Source organism: Trichosurus vulpecula, chromosome 7, assembly GCF_011100635.1.
Source record: "Trichosurus vulpecula isolate mTriVul1 chromosome 7, mTriVul1.pri, whole genome shotgun sequence".
Taxonomy (NCBI): Eukaryota; Metazoa; Chordata; class Mammalia; order Diprotodontia; family Phalangeridae; genus Trichosurus; species Trichosurus vulpecula.
In genome coordinates, this window is record NC_050579.1 from 141,444,956 (window position 1) to 141,469,648 (window position 24,693).

The following is a 24,693-nucleotide window of genomic DNA, read 5'->3' on the forward strand; positions in this document are numbered from 1 at the left end:
CATCTCTCACAGCACATAGTAGGCACTCGAATATTTGTGGAATTTGATTAAATGTGTTGCTATACGTCAAACCTAGATCTATGTGACCTAGAGTAAAGTAGGTATCTGATAATTATCTAGTAAATTTGACCAATAAAAGATAATTCAGTGAAGCATACCTACCTTTAGCAAAAATTAATTAAGCAAACCTCTTTGTTGTTGTTTGTCCTTAGTCCTTGAAGAGGACCATGACATCAGGGAGGTGATGCCATGACATGCAAGTGAATTGGATTTAAGTGAGGGAGAGCTGTGCAAAGTCACCAGCCTCACTCTCTCCTCTGGAGCCCTATGGGTCCAGTGGTAAAATATAAATCAGGACAACTAGAGATGGCAAACCTCTTTACGTTTTAGAGAAGGAGGTAGATTCTTTCATTTTCATTTTCATTTTTGAGCCTAAATTTTCCTATCTGGAGATTAGGTCAGCAGTGAAGCAGCCACTTTCAAGCCTGATCCTATTGCTCCCCAGCAATGGAGTTCTGATTTGCTTTGTTCCTGACCTAGGCCAGTTTGTCCTTCCTTTTTTTTTGACAAAAAATATTTTTTTTTTGACATCTGAATAAATGTTGACTCCTGCAGGACACAGCCTTTGGCGTCTTTTCCAACTTATTCCTCCCCTTGTTGTACTGTGCCTTTCTCAGAAACACAGGTGTCATCCAAAAATTTTCTGATATCCTTGGTTTTGATAGTAGTGGCCTGTTGGATCAGGGCAGCTGAGTTTGAAACAAGTTCAATACCATTTGCTACAAGAATTAACTCATCTTTTTGGGCTTGAGAAACAGCACAAGCAACACCTGGTCTCATGCGCACTCTTTGGATATATTTTTCACCCAAGAAATTTCTGATTTCAACAAGTGAGCCATTCTCTTGAATAACAGCTTTGATGGGGAAGTGAGCATACCCAGCCCTCATCTTGTAACGAAAACCCAGGGTAACACCTTTGATCATGTTTCGTACATAACTACAGATTATGCACAGGTTGCAAGTTCTTTTTGATTTCCCCACCTCTTGTCCACCCAGATCTTTTTTTTTCTCCTTTCCAAGGAGACTGAGCTCAACATTGATTGATATGGTTGAAATCCCTTTGGAGGATTCCTCTGGGCTCCTTCATAATAACTGTCCAAGCCTTAAGAGAGATGTCAACATTTTCTGGGATGTCGATGGTCTGGTTGTTTAGAATGGTCTTTGTTCTGATAGCGAATGGGACAAACCCAGTTTGCCCTTCTTAAGCAGCTTATTGGGTCCCCTGGTCCCAGGGACTCACTATATGGCATTAGACTTAGCTTAGCCCACTGAGGGTCAGAGTTACTGGGCTCAAAAGATCCATTAGCCTCAGCCTCTCTGATAACAGGGATTATGAGCATGCTCTTATCAGAATATTAGAATTTATTTATAAAATCTTTGTTTTTATAAGAATTTAAGATAGTGTTAAATCTCTAGTGGGATTGCAAACCTACAGAATCTATAGGTATGAGAGACACGAAGAAATTTGACAAGGCCTTTATGAAATAAGGTGAACTGAAAAAGATTTTAGCTGTTTGGTCATTTTTCAGTCATGTCCGACTCTTTGTGACACTATTTGGGGTTTTCTTGCCAAATATACTGGAGTAGCATGCCATTTCTTTCAGCAGCTCATGAGGGAAACTGAGGCAAACAGGGTTAAGTGACTTGCCTAGGCTCACACAGCTAGTAAATGTCTGAGGCCTGATTTGAATTCATGAAAATGAGTCTTCCTGATTCCAAGCCCAACGCTCTATCCACTGCACCATCTAGCTGCCCTTTTATGAAATAAGGGGAAATGAAAAAGATAAGACCAGAAAAAAGTGTCAGCTTGTCCACTACAAGAAATGCTGCTACTGATTTCTCTGGCACTGAATGCATGGATGACTAATTACTGGGACTCTAGATGTGGGTTGGACTATATGACCTTGAAAGTTCCCTATCTATGTCTAACTTTGAGATTCTTTGCTTCTGTAATTTAATCAGATCAGCAGGCCATGTAGCAGTAAGCAATGGTGTGACTCCTTTGGAGCCAATGGATTTGGCAATACCTCAGATGGCAGGAGCTTACCCACAGTGGCTGTGGTGGCATACCACAAAATAGCCTGTGTGCCATGAGTAAAAACAAATGTCAGTTATTCCTTTACACCTAGATGGCAATAATGAAAAGCAGAGTTTACTTTTTAAACGAAATCTTTTTTTTAACACCGTTTGCCTTTCCCAGTATATCCATTCCTATACCAAAGACTGAAAAAAGAGATTAAAAAAAGCATCTCAGTAAAATTAGTCAATGCAGGAATGAAGTCTGACAATACAATATATTTTGTTTTCCACCTTCATAGTCTTCCCTTGTTGAAAAGTCACAAAGGACTATATTCTCTCATCTATTCTTTGGGGCCAATGTTGATCATTATAATTACCCAGTGTTTAGTTTTAATTTTTGTTTTTCTTTCCATTGAAGATGTTATAGTCTTTATATAGTTTGTTTCCTTGGTTCTGCTTATTTCATTTTGTATCAGTTTTGTAATAAAATTCTTCCTACATTAGCAGTTGTTTCATGCAATCCTCTATTTTTGGGTCATCTATAAGAATTTGAAAATTAGAATTGCACAAGCAAAGTGACTTTTGGCAAGAGCCTGGAACTCTGCTATACCAACTTGGCAACAGAATCAATTTACAACCTTAAACAAGCTGCTCCAATGCCTCCTGCATCCTTTCTTCTGTTGTGAAATCCAGATAATAATATTGGTTTAGCCCCAGGATGTTTTGTGACAAGTTAGAGAAATAGATCTTCATAGATAAATGTCAAGTATCCTTGTAAATGCCATGGTTAAAATTTGTTGTTTTTTTTTTTGTCAGAGTTGAAAATAGAAGACCTTATTTCTAAATAAGTCTCTGGCTTCTTCTTTTTCTAATGCATTTATTCCAGGGCTACCCCCGCAGTATATAGGACTGTGTTTGCATTAGTAAGAGCATGTCCTGAGCTTTCCTATGTGGTTTGTGTCCCAGAGCTGGGTAAAACTTTGCAGCTGGAGTGAGCTTGCAGAGGAAAGTCAACATCAAAATGATTGTTCATTCATTCAAAAACAAGAGCTTCCAGCAGAAAGGGGTGGAAACAGAAGAAAGAAAGGAAGATGACTGCCGACATCTGATAAAAGACATTTGGGGAGGGGGAAATTTCTGCTGATACAAGTTTAAAAATTAATTCTTCTTGTTTTGTGCTTACTTTACTTTTCTTTTTATTAACAAAAGACTTCTTGTTTTCTTTGGGGGTAGGGGAAAAGGATTTTTATTTCTTAAGAGCTAATCTCCTGCTGGGTGTTCCCTACCTGAAGTTATCATCTGTGATATCCCAGCAAGCTGCTCTGTATGAAGTTTCTTAGCTTGAGATCAAAATTCTGTGTTTGAAAAGCAGGAAAGTAATTCTTAAGGATTAAATATCATGTTTTCAGGCAAATGTTCCCAGTTATTAAATAAAAAGGAGAGATAAACACAAGGAAGTATGTCAACAGATATATTTCTGCAATTAAATACTTTCCCAAGGTTAACTAAAACTCTTTCTATATGACCCAAGCATAGAAGAAAATTCAAACAATTCATTCAATTATTCAGATACTACCAAATGTTCAGGTGGTTGGATGCGAAGTATAAAAATGTCTACGTAATTAAGTGTTCAGTTTTCATCTATCAATTTAGCATAATGGATATATAGTTTGGGTTTTATTTTCCATACAAAGATATTAACTATCACCATATTTTCTTGGATTGAGACCTTTATGAGAGCCGAAAGTTGCTAGGAGTAGCATGGAGTAGAGAGGAGGTCACTGGATTTAGGGACAGGAAGGTCTGAATTTGAATCATGCCTCAGACTCTCAGTAGCTCTGTGACTATGGATGGAGGTCACTTCACCTCCTTGAGCCTCAGTGTCCCCATTTCTGAAATGGGCATGTAAAACCTGCAGTGTCTACCTCACCAGGTAATCGAGAGAATCACATAAGATATTGTCAGCAAAGTGCCTTGCAGGCTTTTAAAAAGCACTATAAAAATGTCAACTATGATTATTATTTTAGACATCTATAAATCCTTGGCACTGGAGCTAACCATCTTCTGTATACTTAAATTCTAAGTATGTAAAAGTAAAAGAACTTTTATCTTGGAGAATCCCTTTCCTGTGCTTCTTAGTCATTGGAATAAAAATGACCTCAAAAAAGAAGGAAAAGAAAGCAAGGAAAGAAAATTAAAAAAAAACACAGAGAAGAGAGTAGAAAGAAATTTTAGAAGGAAAATTATGGTGTTGACACTATTGTATTTAATTTAATGTGTTTTTAAAAGAGAAAAAATTTAGAATAAGATTCACATTAAATGCAATTTTCCTGTTTTTTATTAAACATGTAAATGTTCATGTTTATTGACATTTGTCAAGTTTATGAGTTTAAAAAAAGAAAATTTGGAGAAAAAATTGAAAATGAGTCTCTTTTTAGAAAAAAAAAGTCCTATTTTTTCATTTGTATTTTCTTCATATCCTTTGCTCCTAAGCAAAGAGAAACTGAGACTAGGACTGTTACCTATTTGCTCTTAAAAGCAAAAGGGGGAGAAACAAGAACAAATCCAAACCTTCAGGATAAAAGGAGGATTTTCCCCCCTAAATCCAGTAGATAGATACTTTTGGAGTTATTAAGACACACATAGCTAAAGGATCTGTGATTTCCTCAGCATGAAAATTCCCTCCGTTAATGCAGGTGGCAATCTGAGTTAGCAGGGAATTACCTATGTCAGCAGGGGGCGGGGGAACCTGCAACCTTGAGGCCACACTGCAGGTGCCTCACCCCTGAAGGTTTAGAGAAGTGAAGTGACTAGTCCAGGATCACCTACCTAGCACTATCAGAAGCCTAGGTCTTACTGATTCCAAGCCTGTAGGCTATCCATGAAAGGCAACCTTTCTCTATGTGAATATATTTTGACAAAATATTAGCATAGCAACAATTTGCTTTATAAGGTCACAGAATTATAGCTAGAAAGACACTTAAAGAACATTTAGTCTAAGTGCCTCATTTTATAGATGTACGAAATGACTTATGGTGAGAGAGGTGGGATTTGAACCCTAGAGTATCCTCTAAATTCAATACTCTTCTGCACCATTGTAATGTTAATGGAATAGGAAGATATTCCTCATCTATTAGTAGGCTAATGTGACCATGTGTTTAATCATGATGTTTTCCTGCTTTAAAACTCCAACTCACAGCTATGATACATCCTGAGTCGTGGAGCCCATTGGGGGAAGAACTTACTTAAAGGGGAAGCTTGCTTATGGGGAGGCTTGCTTGCTTGCTTGCAGACTTTCACACGTTTTGATAATTAGGCACAGTGATGCCTTCTGGTTCTGAGAAGTTATATATATTCTGAGGTTAGCATTTTGCTTTGGAGCTCACTCATGGGAAGAATGTTCCTGTGATTTGGACAGACAAGCCTCTGGATAGCAGTTATGGACCTTCCTGCCCATCCCTTGCCCCCTCCACCACCTGACTTTGAAAACGCAGATGTTGGTGCTTTCCTCTCTGGTAATTATATATGTATTACTTTGGTCAGACAGTTGGAAGCCCTGTCTGTTGATCTGTGCTATTTTCTCAGCTTGTACTTTCTCTACGTTCAGGGTGCTGAGCTTTCCCCTGAACTAAGTGAATGGTATATATGTTTTACTTAAAGAAAGATTGTTGACCCCTTTAAAAGCTGTTTTTCCTTTAAAAGCAGATCAAAAAACCTGTGCTAGCAGGCCATCCTGTGTATGTTAGGGTGCTTGTTGTTACCACCATTCACCATAGAGCTCTGCAATTCATATCTTAAACGTGTACATTATATTCTTCCCCAAAGAAAAGAAACATTCAGACTGGGAATTAGAAGGCTTCTAATGTGGGAACGCTTGCATCGTTTGCATTTAAAAGGTCCTCATTTTCTGCCACCTCACCTAGCAAATCGTTTGGCAAATCTTGTTATTTCTTCCTTCATGTCTCTTGCATATGGCCCCTTTGCTCCACTCACACAGAAACCACCTTAGTTTGGCCCTCATCACTTCTTGCTTAGATTATTGCAGCGTCTCAAAATTGGTCTCCCTGCCTCAAATCTCACTTTACTCCAGTCTATACTACACAAAGCTACCAAAGTAATTTTCCTTTAGTGTGGATCTGACCACCTGATTCCCCTGTTCAATCAGCTCTAGGGATTCTGATGCCTCTAGGATAAAATATAAACTCCACTGTTTTGGTTTTAAAGCCGTACACATCAGGCCTCAAAACCTTTCCAGCCCCCCCTGGACATCACTCCCCCTCATGCATTCTGCAGTACAGCCAAATGGGCTTTTTCTCTATTTCCCAGTCATGACAAAAATGTGGCTAACCATGTTTCATATATTTGAATTACAAGCATGTAGAGTTTACACCTCCATGGTTTTGCACTGGCCATTCTCCATTCTTCCAACCTTACTTCTACTTCACAGACTCCCTCTTTTCCTTAAGATACTAAAGTACCGTATTCTGCATGAAGCCTTTCCTAATTCCCTTCATCCCCCCCACCCCAATACTGTCAGTGCCATTTACTTCCAAGCTTCTTTGTAGTTAACTATCGTATGTGTGTATATAATACACATATATGTATTTGCTAATTTTGTATTTATATTGTATATGTTTTTATGTGTACTTGTCTCCTCCATTAGAAGGGAAGATCATTACAATTAGGGATTGTTTCATTCTTTATACTTGTAACCCTGGAGCATCTAGGAGTCAGAAAAGACTCATCTTCCTGAGTTCAAATCTGGCCTCAGGTACTTACTAGCTGTGTGACCTTGGGTAAGTCACTTAATCCTGTTTGACTTAGTTCCTCATCTGTAAAATGAGCTGGAGAAGTAGATGGCGAACCACTCCACAATTTTTGCCAAGTCAGACGCAACTGAAATGAACAACAACAAATGTGTATCCTTAGTGCCTAGCACTGGGATTCAGTAGTAGGCACTGCATAAAGCCTGTTAAGCTGGCTCTGTGTGTGGCCTGAAGCCTTTCATTCTGTAAAGGCTACCATTTTCCAAACAGTAAATTCATGTTAAAAAAGGAAGCCAATTAAAACGTAAAATGATCAGGTGAGCCTACATCTTCAGGAGAAAAAGAAGATAAAATTCCAAGATGATTAAAGTTAAAACTCCTGCTGAGCTTCCATACATATGAATTTTGAAAGAAAGTGAGGCCTAGAGAAATGACTAATGGAGTGGGATTATCAAAGCAATGAATTCCAGCGCTGGCTCCATTATTTATTAGATTTTTCTATAACCTCTCTTTGCCCCCGGTTCCTTTTGTCTGTCATACAGTTATTAACAATATGGATTTCCCACACATGCAGTGGTGATGATTAAAGTGGGACTTTCCCGAGTGTTCCTCACCTTTCTGTCATCTCCAGCTTTCACCAGCTGTCCCTCAAATATGAAAATCAAGTAAGGCAATAATGAATTTGAGCCCTGCCCTGGGTCTTTGCTGCTGTCACTGTTGGCTCATTAAAGGGAAATAATTTTTATTTCAGTCATTGAATATTTACCCCAGAAACATTATTTTTCTGAATAATGACATAATATAAATTAAAAGATATGATATAAATGTGATTCAAGCAGCATGAAAGCATTAGGTGCATAGTAGTTTGGACACTGATTCTGTCCTGTAGTGTGAACAAGTGCACGTGTGTTAGACTAAGCATGTATCCTTGAACCTATAGCATAGGACTTAGAGCTGGAAGGCACTTTAGAGGTCATCTAGTCTAATCCTTTTATATGCTAGATAAAGAAACTGAAGCCAGGAGAAGTTAATTGATTTGCTCATCATTGCACAAGTGTAAGCACAAGGGAGGGCCAGGATTTGAACCCAGGTCACCTAATTCCAAATCCAATACTATGTCATGCTGTTTAGTGTCATACAACTATTTACTGAGTGATATGGGACTCTAGTTAATGTCTTCTCAACAGAAATTTATGGCTTCTTCAGCAACATACTGCTAGAGAATTCTTTAGATCTGACATTTATTGATTTCTTGCTTTCAGCCTTGAGTATATGAGCTTTTGGGGAGACAATACAATGCCTATGTCCCTCTACTGAGAATGTGTTAGCAATACTCTCTCAGGTGGTCTGGTATTATTTTGATACAATGCCATGATGGATGAGGACTTCCTGTCTACTGTGGTGTAGAGAGAGAGAGAGAGAGACAGAGAGAGAGAGAGAGAGAGAGAGAGAGAGAGAGAGAGAGAGAGAGAGAGAGACAGAGAGAGAGACAGAGAGAGAGACAGAGAGAGACAGAGACAGAGAGAGAGACAGAGACAAAGAGAGAGAGACAGAGAGAGAGAGAGACAGAGAGACAGACAGAGACAAAGAGAGAAACAGACAGAGAGAGAGAGAGAGAGAGAGAGCAAGCAACCAAGTACAACTGCCATTAAGCCCAATGTTCCATTTTGCTCTGCTCAGATCAGATTTGCTAACTTTATATCGGGTGTACAAAACCATGACCAGATTAGGCTGTAATTTCTTAAGGGTTTATTGTATTTTTCATGTTTCTTTGTAGCCACTATGAGCTGCTCTTTTTCTCCTAATAGTTAACGAAAGTATGACCTCAGGAAATTTTTCTTTGAGAGCTGAGAGATATTCATGAGGCCAAATAAAAACAAACAGACAAAAATCTGAAAAGCAGATCACTAAGCACTACATACAGGGATTTGAGTGCTTATATACATTGGTTTCCCTAATGGGTTACTGCCTTCTAGAGAGAGAGAGAGAGACAGAGACAGAGACACACAGAGAGACAGAGAAAGAGAGAGAATAAGAAAATATGAGAGGCAAGAGAAAGAGAAACACAGTAACAGAGACACCCAGAAACACACATACACACAGAGGATAATAAACAAAATGAGAACACATAAAGCAATGGGAATGAACACAGAATGAGAATACATGGAAAGTATAAGAATATGCACAGAGAATGAGAGCATACAGAGAATAAGAATACAAACACAGAGATGGAGAGAGAGAGTAAGAACATAGAGAGGGGGTGAAAATGTGAATAGGGACAGAGAACAAAACAGACAGAAACAGACAGAGAGCAAAAAGGCACACAGAGATAGAGACCAACTGCTGGTTGCTCCTCTGTCCACAAGAAGAGCAGGGCTTCTATTCACTTTTGCCCATAGAAAATGTGAAGTCTTGATTTTCCCTACTACTCTAGTCTTTAAAGATGGAGTGTAGAATCAAGAAGCTATATACTATAATTACAATGCTATATTCATTTTAAAAACAATATCCTTAAAATTTCATTTGTAGCAGCAGGAAAAAGAGTCAAAATTGGGTGGGCAAGTCAACAAGTACCTATTAATCCCTGTGTTTATCAAAATATTTATAGCAGTATTTTTTATGAGAGTAAAGAATTAGAAACGAAGTAGATGCCTATTGATTGTGTTTTGGCTAGACAAATTGTGGTGCATATATTTAACGGAATATCACTCTGCTATAAGAAATGAATATGATAAATAAAGAGAAGCATGGAAAGATCTATGTGAACTGATGCAGAGTGAAGTAAACAGAGCCAAGAGAACAATATACTCAATGAGTACAACAATGGAAATGGAAAGAATAAGTACAAAGCAATCAAAAGCAAATGTTGCATGATTACAAAGAACAAATACAAAGAAGAGATAGGAGATGACACCATGCAACACCCCTTTGCTGAGGTGAGAGGCTCACTAGTGTGGTACATTGCATATATTTTCAGATTTTTTGATGTGTTAATCATTATACAGTTTTCCTCCTCTTTTTTTTTTTGGTCTTTAAAAATATTATTTGTTATATGGGATGGCTCTCTCAGAATGGGGGAGAGGGATACTAGGGGAAACTATGATTGTGTAGAAATACAAGAAATGTCATCAATAAAAACTTATTTTAAAAACAACCAAACCCCTCCAATAAATATTTATGAAGCCCTTACTATGAGCCAAGCATTGTGCTAAATGCTGGGGATATGAGTACAAAGAACCAAACAATCCCTACTCACAACGTGCAGATCTTTCTATAGCAAAATCATTAAAAGTGATGTGAACTACCAATGTATTCCTCTTAAGCTGCTTAAGCCGTTCTCATTCTTTATGAGCTAGAGAGTTGTCTGGATTCCTTTTAAAATTCTATGCTAAGTGCTATTGCCACTGTCCCTGAATTTTCAATGCTAGTTCCTTTCCCAATATTGTTCAACTAAAATACAGAAAATGTTCTCTCAGGGTTGAAATGGCAAACGTTAATGGAAGCTCTCTGTAGCCCTCAGAGTTTATGATGTCATCTAGGACTACAATTTGTAAATGCCTAATAAGAGAGATTCCAGGCTTGTTACTACTTAATTGGTCCTTAGGGACTATTTTATTTTGTTATCGAAGTAGTACGACGGACCTTGTTAAAGCTTGAATCGATCAGCCATTAAAAGTTGTTTTGAGACTTAAAAACTCCCCTTATGCGTGAGTCAGTAAGTTTACTATGATATAATTATTAGTTATGATTTAATATAATATAAAGATTTTTTCCCTTGAAATAGAGATAGCTGACCAGAAAAACTGTTAGAAGTGTTTTATTTTGTTGTCATGATCTTTATATACAATAAACATTTAAAATTTGCATCCCATGATTTCACACTTGACAGCTTAAAATTCTATATTTTTCACAGAGAATGCTAAAGAGTAGCTCAGAATCTTTGGGAGAAGACCTAACATTTTTATACTCCTAAACTCTCCCGGACTTGGAGATGGTTTCTAATTGTATATACCTTGAACTAATTTCTCCTCACTTCTCATCCTTAAGTCTGAACAGCCAGAACTTGCCATGGGCTTCTTGGAGCTTTCCCAAGAACCAGAATTTTGGCATTTAGCAGTCAATGCCATGAGAAGCCCTACATTCTAGGGAAAAGAGATAATAACAGGGAGCTCCCTAGAAAGTCCCCAACTACCAGTTTCTGACCCAAGGTTCTTATCCTTTTTTTGTATGCCACAGACCTCATTGGCAATCTGGCCCTTTCTTGGAATAATGTTTTCAATGCATAAAATAAAACACGTAAGATTACAAAGGAAACCATTTATATTGAAGTTTAGCTATCAAAATATTAAAAAACAAAACAAGTTCACCATTACATATTAAGAATCTGCAGTCTATATGCTCCCATTTTTCTTAGAACTCTGAAATAACTCCTCTGGAGTAAGGCCAGGTATCAAATCCTTTATTCCAAGGCCCTCCATTAGTCTATGATGATACCCTTAAATCTGTATGCTCCATGAGATCAGCCTGTTGGCCCTGAAGGTGGCCACATCTGCTTTTTGAAGCAAGAGAGTTATATTGCTTTTCTTGAACTGCAGTTTCTACCAGTCTTTCTAATATCTTAAGATATTTAATAGTATAACATAAAGTGTTAATGAATTCTGTTGTTATTTGATTTCCAGTATATTTCCTAGCAAGTAGATTCTCATCTTTCCTCCTGAGAATTTTGATTTCACTTTAATTCTAGAAACATTTATTAAGTCCATAATATAGACAAAGCACTGTGCTAGGCTGAGAAAGAGGTAGGGTGGGATTAAAAAAACAAGAAGGGCTGTTTCTGCCATCATGCCAACTCATAATTTACTAGAAAGACAGAACACATGCACAAGGGACAGTGATTGGGATTGGGCCTGTGATTTCAGGGATAAAGAATACCACCCATCCTACCAACCATACCAATCTAGGTATGTTTTCCACAGCTCTTAGGTTTAGAGACTTGGCTAAAATATTGACTGAGAGATTAAATATCTGGCCCAGAGTCACATATGCAGTATGTGTCATGGAAAGACTTGAGCCCACATCTTCATAGATCCAAGGCCAGATTTCTATCCACCATGTCATGCTACCTTTCAACACATATACAAATAAATGTGACCAAATAAAGCATGATAAATATATAAGAGAAATGTGAACAAAATGTTAAGTGTAATTCCAGGAGAAAAGTCTATTTGTGATCAGGGACATCCAGGGACACTTCAAGGAGGAGGTAGCATTTGATTTGGATCCTAATAATAGTTTAACTTTATATAGTGCTTTAAGGTTTACAAAGTCCTTTGCATGTATATTTGATCATTAAATAACATGAAGTAGGTTCTATTATTAGTCATATTTTACAGGGAGAGAAACTGAGACTCAGATGCTTTAAGTAACTTGTTCAGAATTAAAACAGCTAGTAAGTGTCTGATAAGGTATTAGAACTAAGGTCTTGACTTAGGACCAGTACTCTAGCCATGATCCCACATTGAACCATGGATGGGATATCAACAGGTAGAGATAAGAGGAGCAGGATATTTCAGCCAGAGGGAACAGCATAAGCAAAGGCACAAAGGCCAGAGATGATTCATGTACAGAAATTGTTAAAGCATTTAGAAGCTTTATACATAAAGTACTTTGTATTCTATTATTAAATGCCCTCAGGTCTTAGGAACGGTGGCAGAGACTATATTTCAAGACTCTAAGTTAAAGACCAGATGAAGCTTTGGGCACAGTATGTAATCAAATTGGCATTGCCATTGTTTCTGGAAAGGGTGTGCCAATCAGCCTCTTGATGACTCCCCTGACTCACTGTTGTGAATTTACAGATTTAAACTCCTTTCCCTGGCTGCCGCTGTCCTATAGGTGTAGTTTCCTCTTATTAAAATATCAGTCCTTGAGGGAAGAAACTATCTCATTTTTTTTGTATTTTGTGGTCTTTGTGCTAATTATAGTCCCTGACACACAGTAAATGCTTAATAATTTTTTTTTCTCATTCATTAAGTAGTCCAGTTTTGTTAGAGCCTAAAACATCTTCATGGAGAGGAGTAGTATAAAGCAAGCTTTGAAAGACGGATGGAGGCAGGATATCAGATTGGAGTAAGTTCGAATGGAGGTTAGAGAGTCTGGACTTCATTCTGTAGAAAGTAGGAAGCTTGAAGAGTAACAATAGTCAGGACTATACTGCAGGCATTATAATGAGGCAGCTACAAGTAGGCGTTGGAGTAGCAAAAAGGAGAAAAAGGAAGACAAATAAAGAGATTAACCTTGAAAAGCACTTTCTCTCCAAAGCTTTCTCCTTTGTTTTCTGACCTTAGGATATAGTTCCAAAGCATTTGGGATTTTATTCACTTGCTCATTTGTTTAAGTTTCTTTTTTAAATGATATGAAGAAGGGGAGGTAAATACTTAATATGCTTGACTGCTTTATGATAAATGTTGCTTGAACATAGTTTAGACATCATGACTATGACTTCTTTGAGATACCAAAGAAGGAAAAGATGAAAAGCAAAATAGAAGCAATTCTAATGCACATTTAATGCTCATCATCTGACGGAAGAAAATTGATATTTCATAAACATGAACAGAGCAGCAGGGCTATAATGTGCTGTTTATACGGAACCAATGTTTCAGCAAGAAATAGCATTTCAAGTTAATGATTGCAAAACTGAAAAAAGTCTACTGAGAAAACTTGAGCTGAATGATATTGTACCCAACCCAGAGAATAACACAGTTGTACTTAAAACTCCCCAAAGTTGGATCAGTCATTATAACAGTTGGTGAAATGACCAGAACTGAAGTGATTACACAGAATTGTGGGCAGACTGGAGAAATAAAATCAGAATGAAAGGACAATAAACAGTTGACTCTAAAGACTGTGGTTCTAAGCATAAACCAAAACAGTAGTCAGGGCGAAAAAGTTGTGGGAGCTATAAAAGAGGAAAGTAATTTTTCAAAAATGTGTTTTTTCTCAGTATGCACCAATTCCATAGTAATAGGTGATTTTATCATAACTGAAACAGATCTGTCAATGGAGAGCTATTGACTAGGACAAAAACGATCCATTCTTTATGACACACGCATATTATCAATGCAGATTTCCATGATGGAGCTTGCAGAAGCAGCACTAGGCAGCTTTTGAACTCAGCCATTTCAGCTTATGGGTCATAGATGACTTTTTTTCCCCATCTGGACCTGTGATTTTAATAAGTTTAGGAAGTCTTTGGTGGGAAAACTAGCTTGAACAATATGGATCAGCAATAATAGGCTTGTAGCTTATGATTTTAAAGAGTTGCTAAAAGATTAAGCAACTTGCCCAAGGTCACACAGCTTGGAAGTGTTAAAGACAGAACTTTAACCTGCATCTTATGGGCTCCAAGACTAGCTCTGTGCCCTCTTGTGAATCACTTATAACATGTAAATTGAACATGAGCACAAAAGATAAGATGTTGGTATATTTCTGTTTGTAAGAATGAAATGGTCAAAGATCTAGAAATTTGGAGAGTTCTAATTTCAGTTTAATTCACCTGAAAAATTCCCTGTTAGACAAGGAGGAAGCATAATGTAGTAGAAAGTCTGTTCATTACACTGGTACTCGGGAGACCTGGAATCCTCTATTCCCAGTCTTGTCATTTCTTAGCTGTGGGAACAGCTCTGGATCTTTAATTTCTTTTCTGTTATTAAGAAGAGGCTGATCTATGGATTCCTTTCTACCACCACCATTCTTTCAATCTATAAGGTAATGTTCTTTTTATCACTTAATTAACTTATGGTTAGAAATGGCTTGTCTTTCTTTTGCCTGTCTTTTGTCATTTCCATTTGGAGAATTTTTTTGAGTGCTAAAAACATTCAAAGTTATATAAAATCTCCTTTGAAATTTCATGGACTAGACCTCATTATATTTTCCCCTAAAACCTATCCCTCTTCCAAATTTCCTTATTACTGTCGAGTGCATCACCTTCCTCACAGTCCCCCAGGCTTACAACCTAGGTGTCATTCTCAACTTCTCACACCTATCTCATGTCCCATAGCCAATCTGTTGCCAAGACCTGTTGATTTCACCTTTGCAATGTCTCTCAAATATGCCCCCTTCTCTCCTCCAATACTGCTACCACTCTGGCGCAGACCTTAATCTCTTCACACTTGGCTATTTCAATAGCTTGCTTGTTGGTCTGTCTACCATTAGTTTTTTCCCAGTCCTATTTGTCCTCCATTTAGCTGCCAAGTGATTTTCCTAAAGCACCGGTCAGACTATGACACCTTTCCTTCCTTATTCAATAGACCCATGTGGTTCTCTAGCCTCTGTTTGGCATTCAAAGACCTTCATAATGCTTCTAGTCTTCTCACACCTGGCCCCACCCCTCTTTCCTCCACCACATACTCTTTGATTCAATGACTCTGGCCTTCTTGTTGTTCTTGGAACAAGACACTTCATTTTTCCCCTCTGGGCAGTTTACTGGCTGTCCACCATTCCTAGAATATTCTTCCTTTTCATCTCTATCTCCTAGCTTCCTTCAGTTCTCAGAAATCCCACCTTTTACAGGAAGAAACCCTTGCCAATCCCCCTTAATTCTAGTGTCTTCCCTTGTATGATTATTTTCTATTTATTCTATATATAGCTTGTCTGCATGTTAGGTTGTATGCTTCTCTTGGTCAGAGAATCTCTTTGCATTTCTTGGCATCTCCACAGTTTATCAGAGTGCCTGACACACAGTAGAGGTTTAATAAATGTGAATTGACTCCTGTATTTTAATCGTTATAGGGTACTCCCAGTGAAGAACTTTCCCCTGGTAATATAGCAATTATTCTACTACTTATAGTCATAGAGAATTCCCTGGGAATATATAGTAAGAGTTTAGGTGACTTGCTCAGCTTTCCATAGTCAGAGGCATCACTTGAACCCAGGTCTTCCTTTCTCTGAGCCCAGTTGTCTATCCACTAAGCCAGGCTCCCTCTCAGGCATACTGTGGCACTTATCAGTTCATTTTAGCAATTATTTAATATGACATTCTTTATCACATTCTACCTTGGGCTATAATTATTCATGTAAGTCACATCTCCCTTTTTAGATTGCAAACTGCTTGAGGGCAAAGTCTACTTCTTCATCTTTGTACTCTGCTAGCATCCAGTAAAGGGCCCTTAAATAGTGATTGTTTAACCAATGTTGAATGAATAATGAAAATGAAGAGAAGAAATCTTTTAGGCTCAATAGGTCTTTTCCATTCTTTTCTTTGATGTATGGGCCATGATGTTAAACTATAACCCAAATAGTTGAGCATAGGGTCTGAAATAGCTGGGTGATCTGTTCTTATGAAGAGCAGCACTGTTCTGGTTTGTGTCATTTCTAGCCTCCAGACAGACTTGGTGGTTAGGCATTTCACTAGCTGAGGCTGTATGTAGCCCGTTTATTCAGAAAGGTGTCATGATCTAGATATCAAGACTAAATATAGTCCTGGGAATCAGGAGCTCTTACATTACATACCTATTTAGGCCTCTGCTTTTCCATGCTGTCTGAAGAAAGGCATCTATCTGATTTTTTTGTTTGGGGCGGTGGTCCTCATAAACTAAGTAGGGTAAATGTCCTTTCACTTTCTCAAGATATTGAGTGTAACAACTACTTAGATGATAGGTTACCAAAAAGGAAAAAACCCAACTGATTAGGAATAGAATTGTGACCAGGTGGTGAGAAGAAAAGAAGACTAAAAGCCATTTTGGATGCAGTTACTGATGTTCCTCGGGTATTAAGGGTCTGTCTTTATTGTAGGATTCTGACTCCAGTGGGGCACAGGCCAAGGTCTGTGGTCAAACTTGGACTCAGTGATCAAGATAAAAGCATGCCTTTTGTCACTGATTTACAGGCTGTTGAAACTTGAAAGATTGATTAGTTGCTAGAAAGGAAAGAATAAGCAAGAAAAACCCCAAGTTTCATAAATGTTGAAGTTGATATCCCAATTGATCAACTGTGAAAGCACACAAAAGTGGCTATTTAGAAAGAATGTGAACCAAGTGGATCTTTACCCACAACTCCTTGGTCATCAAGGTTAGCCAAGAATGGCGGTGCTATGGAAATGAACAACCAAGACAAAAGTCCATTAAAACATGTGGAAAAACCACAGATGCTTGCGAGCCAAAGAACAACAACAAGAAGAAACCTGCTTCCAAGCCACAAGTCAGATATTTAAGTGGAAAAACTCAGACGTGTAGGGGAGCGATGAATCACAAGATCCTTGGTAGATAGAACTACCCATTTTTGTACTTGGATTGATCATTCAGTAAGCATTTATTAGGTGCCTCTTATATGCCAAGTACTGTGCTAGGCATTGAAAATACCAATACAGTAAATAAAATAATTTCTATTCACAATGAACTCATGTGAAAATGGGTCTAAAGACAATGAAGCACAGAGCCAAAGGCATGTGACACTTAGGAAATGCACAATCTACTTTTTTTTCAGTATCCTAAAAATTATCACCTTAAATCAATCACTTGGCTAACAAACATTAGACACCTATATAGTATGGCTCTATTTAGTCTATGTGGCATGGTGGAAAGAGCAATGGACTTGAAGTCCTGAAGATATGGATTCAAATCCCATCTTTGATTCTTAGTAGCTGGGTGTGACCATGGGCAAATAACTTGATTCTTCTGAGTTTCAGGCAACTGTAAGATTCATGTATTAAATTATAGATAAGTCTTAATCTGTGTTGGTTGAAGAAATTCTCACACTCAAAGAAATTACAGATTTTTGACATAGTTTGGAATACAGGTGATTATGCTAGGTGTTGGGGAGATAAAAGCATTAGTTAAAGAATGGTTCCTTCCATTATTGAATATGTAATTTAGGAAGAGTATAAGACATAAGCAAAGGTTACATGGTATTATACAAGTATTTTGTAGAAGGATAAACCAAAATGCCATTTGTGATCCAAAGGAAAATGATCAAGGGGAATATCATCAATTGAGACATACTTTGAATTGGGATTTAAAGGTATTGGGTGGTGCAGCAGATAGATAAGAGTGCTGGCTCTGGAATTCAGGAAGGTTCATCTTGCTGAGTTTAAATCAGGCCTCAGACATTTGCTAGCTATGTGACCCCAGGCAAGCCCCTTAACCCTGTTTGCCCGAGTTTCTTCATCTATAAAATGAGCTTGAGAAAGAAATAGCAAACCATTCCAGTATCTTTGCCAAGAAAATCCCAAATGGGGTCACAAAGAGTCAGACACAACTGAACAAAAACAATTTGTAATTAAGCAGTTGAAGAGGAGGAGAGAAGGAATTCTGGCTATTGAGAAAATGATGAGCAAAGGGACAGAGAAGCAGGAAAGTGCAGTGCATGCCCAGAGGTCAGAGGAGTCAAATTTGACTAGAGCGCAGAATGGGAAGGGAATAATGTGCAAAGTCTATAAACAAAGGATTGCAGATGGACTTGAGATGCCAGGCAAAGACTTTGAATTTTACAAAAGGCAGTTGTTGACACCCTCTGCTTAAAAATCTTCAAGAAAGACAATTCTGGAAGCAGGATGAGGAACTGATAGAAGGGACAGAGAGTCAAAGTGGGAAGAACTGCTAGAAAATTATTGAGATAGTGATGGCAGTAATGGAGGCCTATGCTGATGTGGTGTCAGTGAGAATGGAGAGGATGGGGATGGATTTGGGAAATGTTGTAGAGGGGGATTTAATAAGATTTGGTAACCAATTTGGGAGATGGGAGAGTCAGACACAAATACACGGTAGTACTAGAGATAGAAATGGTGATGTGGTTGTTGAGCTTAAAAGACAGAACATTATTATAGCTAAAGAATTGGAATCATTTGCATAGAGTTTAGAGTTAAAATCTGGAGCTTGCCGTGGTGGTGAGTCTAGAGAAGGGGACCAAGGACAGACCCTTGACAAGCATTCACATTAAGGGGCACAATGAAGAGCACAGGGAAGGAATGGTCTTTGAAGCCCAGGAAGGAGAGAGAATACAGTAGGAGTGTCTAACACTGTCAAAAGATTTAGAGAAATCAAGGAAGGCTGAAAAAAAGTCCTTTGAATTTGGAAATTAGGGGGTTATTTTCAAGAGAGTGTTGGGAGTAGAGATCAGACTGCAAGATACTGAGGAGACAGTGGGAGTGAGGAACTGGAAGCAATGTTTTCAAGATGTTTATCAGTTAAGAGGAGGAGATATACCCATAGCTAGATGGTGCAGGCTTTTTATTTTTTTAAAGCGTTGAAGAGATAGTGTTAAATTTTTTTTTTTTGGCAGATGGGACAGCGCTAACCAAAAGAGAGTGATTTCAAATGTATGAAAGAGAGGGGATGGCTATGGGAGTAAGGTCCTGGAGGAGGCAGGAGGTAATTCCCAAGGGCATTAGGATTAGCAGTTAGAGGAATTTGCATTTATGAGGAGCAAGGATTGCTCTTCTGTGACTAGAGAATGGATTTTTAATCTTTTTTGTGTAATCGACCTCTTTAGCAGTCTCCTGAAGCCTCTGTGCCTCTTCTCAGAGCAATGTTTTTAAATAATTGAAGGAAATGAGAAATTTCAGCTAGACACAGTGAAAATATAGAGGTAATTTTTTTTCCTCTCCAAGTTCAGGTTGCTGTTGAGTTGTTTCAGTTGTGTCTGACTCTTTGTGACTCCATTTGGGATTTTTTCCCCCGAGTTCCACTAATTTTCCCTTCTTTCTTTCTTTCTTTTTTTAATTAAATTTATTTATTTTTAGTTTTCAACATTCACTTCCATAATATTTTGAGCTCCAAATTTTCTCCCCATCTCTCCTCACCTCCCACCCCAAGATGGCATGTAATTTGATATAGCCTATACGTATACATTCATATTAAACCTATTTTCACATTAGTCGTGTAGTAAAGAAGAATTAGAACCAATGAGAGAAACCATGAGAAGGAAGAAACAAAAAACAAAAAAAAAAAGAGAGAAAGAGAAAGCAAATAATATACTTTGATCTGCATTCAGACTCCATAGTTCTGGATGTGGACAGCATTTTCCTTTGTGAGTCTTTTGGAGTTGTCTTAGATCTTTGTGTTGCTAAGAAGAGGTAAGTCTATCAAAGTTAGTTATTGCACCATATGGCTCTGCTCACTTCACTCAGCACCAGTTCATATAAGTCTTTCCAAGTTTTTCTGAAGTCTGCCTGTTCATCATTTCTTATAGCACAGTAGTATTCCATTACATTCATATGCCACAACTTGCTCAGTCATTCTCCATCTGATGGGCATCCCCTCAATTTCTAATTCTTTGCCACAACAAAAAGAGCTGCTATAAATATTTTTGTACATGTAGGTCCTTTTCCCATTTGTATGATCTCTTTGGGATACTGCCCTAGAACTAGTATTGCTGGGTCAAAGGGTTTGCACATTTTTATAGCCCTTTGGGCATAGTTCCAAATTGTTCTCCAGAGTGGTTGGATCAGTTCACAACTCCACCAACAATGCATTAGTCTTCTAATTTTCCCATATGTTCTCCAGCATTTATTATTTTCCTGTTTTGTCATGTTAGCCAATCTGGTAGGTATGATGTGGTACCTCAAAGTTGTTTTGATTTGTATTTCTCTAATCAATAGTGATTTAGAGCATTTTTCATATGACTATAGATAGCTTTAATTTCTTCCTCTGAAAACTGCCTGTTCATATCCTTTGACCACTTATCAATTGGGGAATGACTTTTATTCTTATAAATTTGACTCAGTTCTCTATGTATTTTAGAAATGAGGCCTTTATCAGAGAAACTCATTGTAAAATTCTTTCCCATTTTTCTGCTTCCCTCCTAATCTTGGTTGCATTGGCTTTGTTTGTGCCATTTGTGATTTTCTTGGCAAAGATACTAGAATGGTTTGCCATTTCCTTCTCCAGCTCATTTTACAGATGAGGAAACTGAGGCAAACAGAGTTAAGCAACTTGCCCAGGGTCACACAGTTAGTAAGCCAGATTTGAACTCATGAAGATGAGTATTCCTGATTCCAGGCCTAGCACTATCCACTACACCAAGTTCTTAGACCCCTTGAAATCAATCCACAGACCCCTGTGGACCACAGGTTAAGAAAACCCAGACTAGAAGAAGGAAGTGAGGGTGAGGGATGCACTGAGAATATTTTGTTTTGTTTTGTTTTGTTTTTAGAGGGGGGAAGGCAGGACAATTGGGGTTAAGTGGCTTGCCCAAGGTCACACAGCTAGTAAGTGTGTCAAGTGTCTGAGGTCAGATTTGAACTCAGGTCCTCCTGACTCCAGGACCGGTGCTCAATTCACTGATCCACTTAGCTGCCCCACACTGAGAATATTTGAGGACTGACCTGTCAAGTCTAAAGGATTTCATATCAGATGATTCCCCAACTTATCAATGAAGCGAGGAACTACGTCATTATATGCTGTTGTTATGTAGATATGTGGGTTCTCTAGAGGGCAAAAATTTGGAAGAGATGCTCTGGAGAATGAGACATGGAGTCGATAAAGCTAGAGAAGGAGGATTGTTAAGAAGTAGCGAGGGCTCTAGGGGCATAACTAGGTGGTGCAGTAGATAGAATGCTGGGCCTGGAATCAGGAAGATGCATCTTTGCGAATTCAAATCTTACTTACTAGCTGTGTGACTCTGGGCAAGTCACTTAGCCCTGTTTGCCTCAGTTTCCTCATCTGTAAAATGAGCTGGAGACGGAAATGACAAGCCACTCCTCTATCTTTGCCAAGAAAACTTCAAATGGGGTCATGAAGGGTTGGACACAACTGAAGCAATAAAAGTGCTTTCCATATATCATCTCCTTTGGTCCTCATCACAAACCTGTGAGGAAGGTAATCTCCATATGGTTCTCCGTTCTCCTGGATACGCTCTTCTCCATGGTTTTTGTGATGCTGTTCCGTCTGTTCTACTTTGTTGTGAACAGAGTCACAGCTTAAAACTTGGGTGCAGATCAGAGGCAGCTTTACTCAGGAATATGAAGCTATGCAGCGATTCAGAAGGAAGAATCCCCTGCTGAGCACACAGCGGGCTTTTGTACTCTAAGAAAAACAAGTCGTTTTTGTCTGCAGTTAGCTTTGCCAATGGAACAGGGCAACTTGTTTCACTCTGTGGTTGGCCCTGAAAGCAGAATAGGTCAAACTTTTTTTCACTCTGGTGTGGGGTGAGGTAAGCTCAAATTCCGAGCAATAAACATGACTGTTTTGTAGATAGATGCTGGCTCATGTCAAGACAGTAGGAGGATATGGGGACTTTCTTTTTTGGGTGTACACACCTCCTACCTACCTTGCCATCCCTTAGTCTCCTTTGAAAGCTGTGACATCCATATTTGTTTATAGAAGGAAAGGTAAGGTTGATCTGATTCACTTCCTTCAGTAGTTCATCCATTTCGCAGTCAGTGAACTAGAATCTCCCATTAGGATACCAGCTGCTAAGTTAAATTTATAAATGATCTAATAAACAATTCTTTAGTCCTTCTGCTCCCCCTTTTTTGCCATTAGCATCTCTGAAGAAATGGAAAGGGATTACATAGAACTTTGGGCCTTTTTATATTTGTCTTTGTTTCACGGTTGCCTTGACCCAAAAATTCATCACCACTTACTGTGATATACCTCTCTATTTAACTAGGGTGGTCTGGGAAAAACAGATTCTGTCTGTTACTGGGATTGTATTTGAAACTTTGCCAGCATAGAACCTGCCAGATTTTGGAGTCCTTTGAGAACCCAGGGGCATTTCTTCACCGCAATGCAACATTAGATAGGACTTAGCTAAGAAAATGTTTGTTGAAGAAAATAAGTGATAATTTTCTTCAATTATTTTTTGTGAAAGACAACAATCTGTGGGCAATCTGTGTGCTGTACTGATAGCCCCAAGATAGTCAAAGGGACAAAGAAAAGTCCACAGTGCTTTAGGTGGCTCCTTTGTGGGGTTTTGAGGTAAAATGGTGAATATGAATGGAAAGATAATAAAGGGCATAGAAGAGGTGAAATCGGCATTGATAGAGGGAATACCCACAACTAATGAAACCACAGATCTATTGATTCCCTATATCTAAAATATAACCTGTTGAAAGAATTAATGATATATGGATGGTTGTCCCATAATGGCTTTCAATTCTGTCCTTTTTAAGTCATGTCTGACTTTTTGTGACCCCATCTGGTGTTTTCTTGGGAAAGATACTGGAGTAGTTTGTCATTTCCAACTCCAGCTCATTTTACAGATCAAGAAACTGAGGCAAACAGGGTCACATAGCTAGCAAGTGTCTGAGGCCACATTTGAACTCAGGCAAAGGAGTCTTCTTGACTCCAGGTCCAGCACTCTATCCTTTGTGCCACCAGGCTGCCCCCTGCAGTGGCTACTTATGATCATTTGGTCTGCCTCTCAGAGGGACTTCTTTGGATGATTTACTTGGGACATCTTCCTTTCTGTTTTGGACACAGGTTCCAATACAATGAATGTTGAGTCTGATACAATGTTCACTTCATCTATGTACCCAACAGACAAGTCAACTTTTTTAAGTCTTGAGTTTCAAGAAGTCAAGAAGTCAGAGCAACAGTGACGTCACTAATCCAGTAAAGATCACTTGCATAAAATTATGTGAGACCTTCTAACTTCCAGGTATTATGAGGGAGTGATCCAAGACCTTTTTTCAAGCCCTCTGATACACAACATCTTTTTAAATCATTAAAGTGGTTACTCCCTCCAAAAGTGCTGATAGCATCTGCTATTTATGTTCTTCTGTCAATTTTCTACAAGAGGTCTAATGTTCTTGAGGCTCTCCTATAGAGAAATCTCTTGAAATTACATTGGTGTCATCTTTAGGAAGTCCTTCTTCAATTTGAAGTTTGCTTTAGATATTTTCCATGACAACAGTAAACACTCTTGCCAAGCATCTCAGTAGTTATAATAAGAAGGTTAGTGAAAGACCCAGGTAACTGAGGGACAACATGACATAATGAGTAGAATGGGGAATTTGGAGTCAGGAAGCTCTCAGTTCAGATCTTCCCTCTGATAGTAGATGTGTGACCATGGATAAGTCACCCAAGCTCTATGAACCTTTATTTCTTTCTTGATAAAATTGGGACAATAATCTCTATTGTATCTTCCTCACCATGTTGTTATGAGGCTCAAACGAGGTAAAAGATGTAAAGCACAAATGGTGATTTTTTATTACCTTCTGCTTATTCTGCCATTTTATTGCTTGTACCACAGAAGCAAAGGCAAGTCATAGGATTGCAGGCCAATTTATATTTTTTTCTTCATTTTCTGGTTTGAGACAGCTGAGGAATTCATCACCTAGTAGTCAGTCTAGTGGTGATAAGCCTCTTGGTACTTAGCTAGACTGGTCCTTGGAAAATAGACACAGTCCATTGCCAACACTTCTCAAAACCTTCCAGCACAGAACCTGGCAGAATTTGTGCCCTGTTGGCATTGTCTTTGAGAGCCAAGAATCATCTTCACTATTTTCATTCTTAACGAAAATGGCAATTCACACTACTAAAGGGATTAAAAATAAAACAATGACTGGCAGTCTACACTGGAAAAAAATGACTGGACAACTGCTAGGTCTCTATTTCTCTTTATTCCATGTATACATACCCCATTATCACAGCTTTGGGAACATATAACTAGGGCTGATGGAAATCATCTGATAAACCAACAGGTGTTAGTATTATCATAGCCATCCAGTGGAAAAAATGGTATATTAAAATGCTGCTTCAAAGACAGAAAATAAGTCTAGGCAACCCTTTGAATTCACAGAATAGATTCGCAATTTATGGTGTTCCTGTTGTTCTGTTCCCTGGCAGGCCTAGGGGAATCTATAATAAGTCCAACTCCAATCCTTCTGATACTGGGTCTCAGTCTGCCC

At 38.4% G+C, this 24,693-nt stretch overlaps 1 pseudogene; it reads right to left on the minus strand.

Annotated features, from left to right (window-relative positions):
* Positions 1–642: 642 nt before the first annotated feature.
* LOC118857663 overlaps positions 643–24,693 on the minus strand; it is a 58,825-nt pseudogene continuing 34,774 nt past the window's right edge.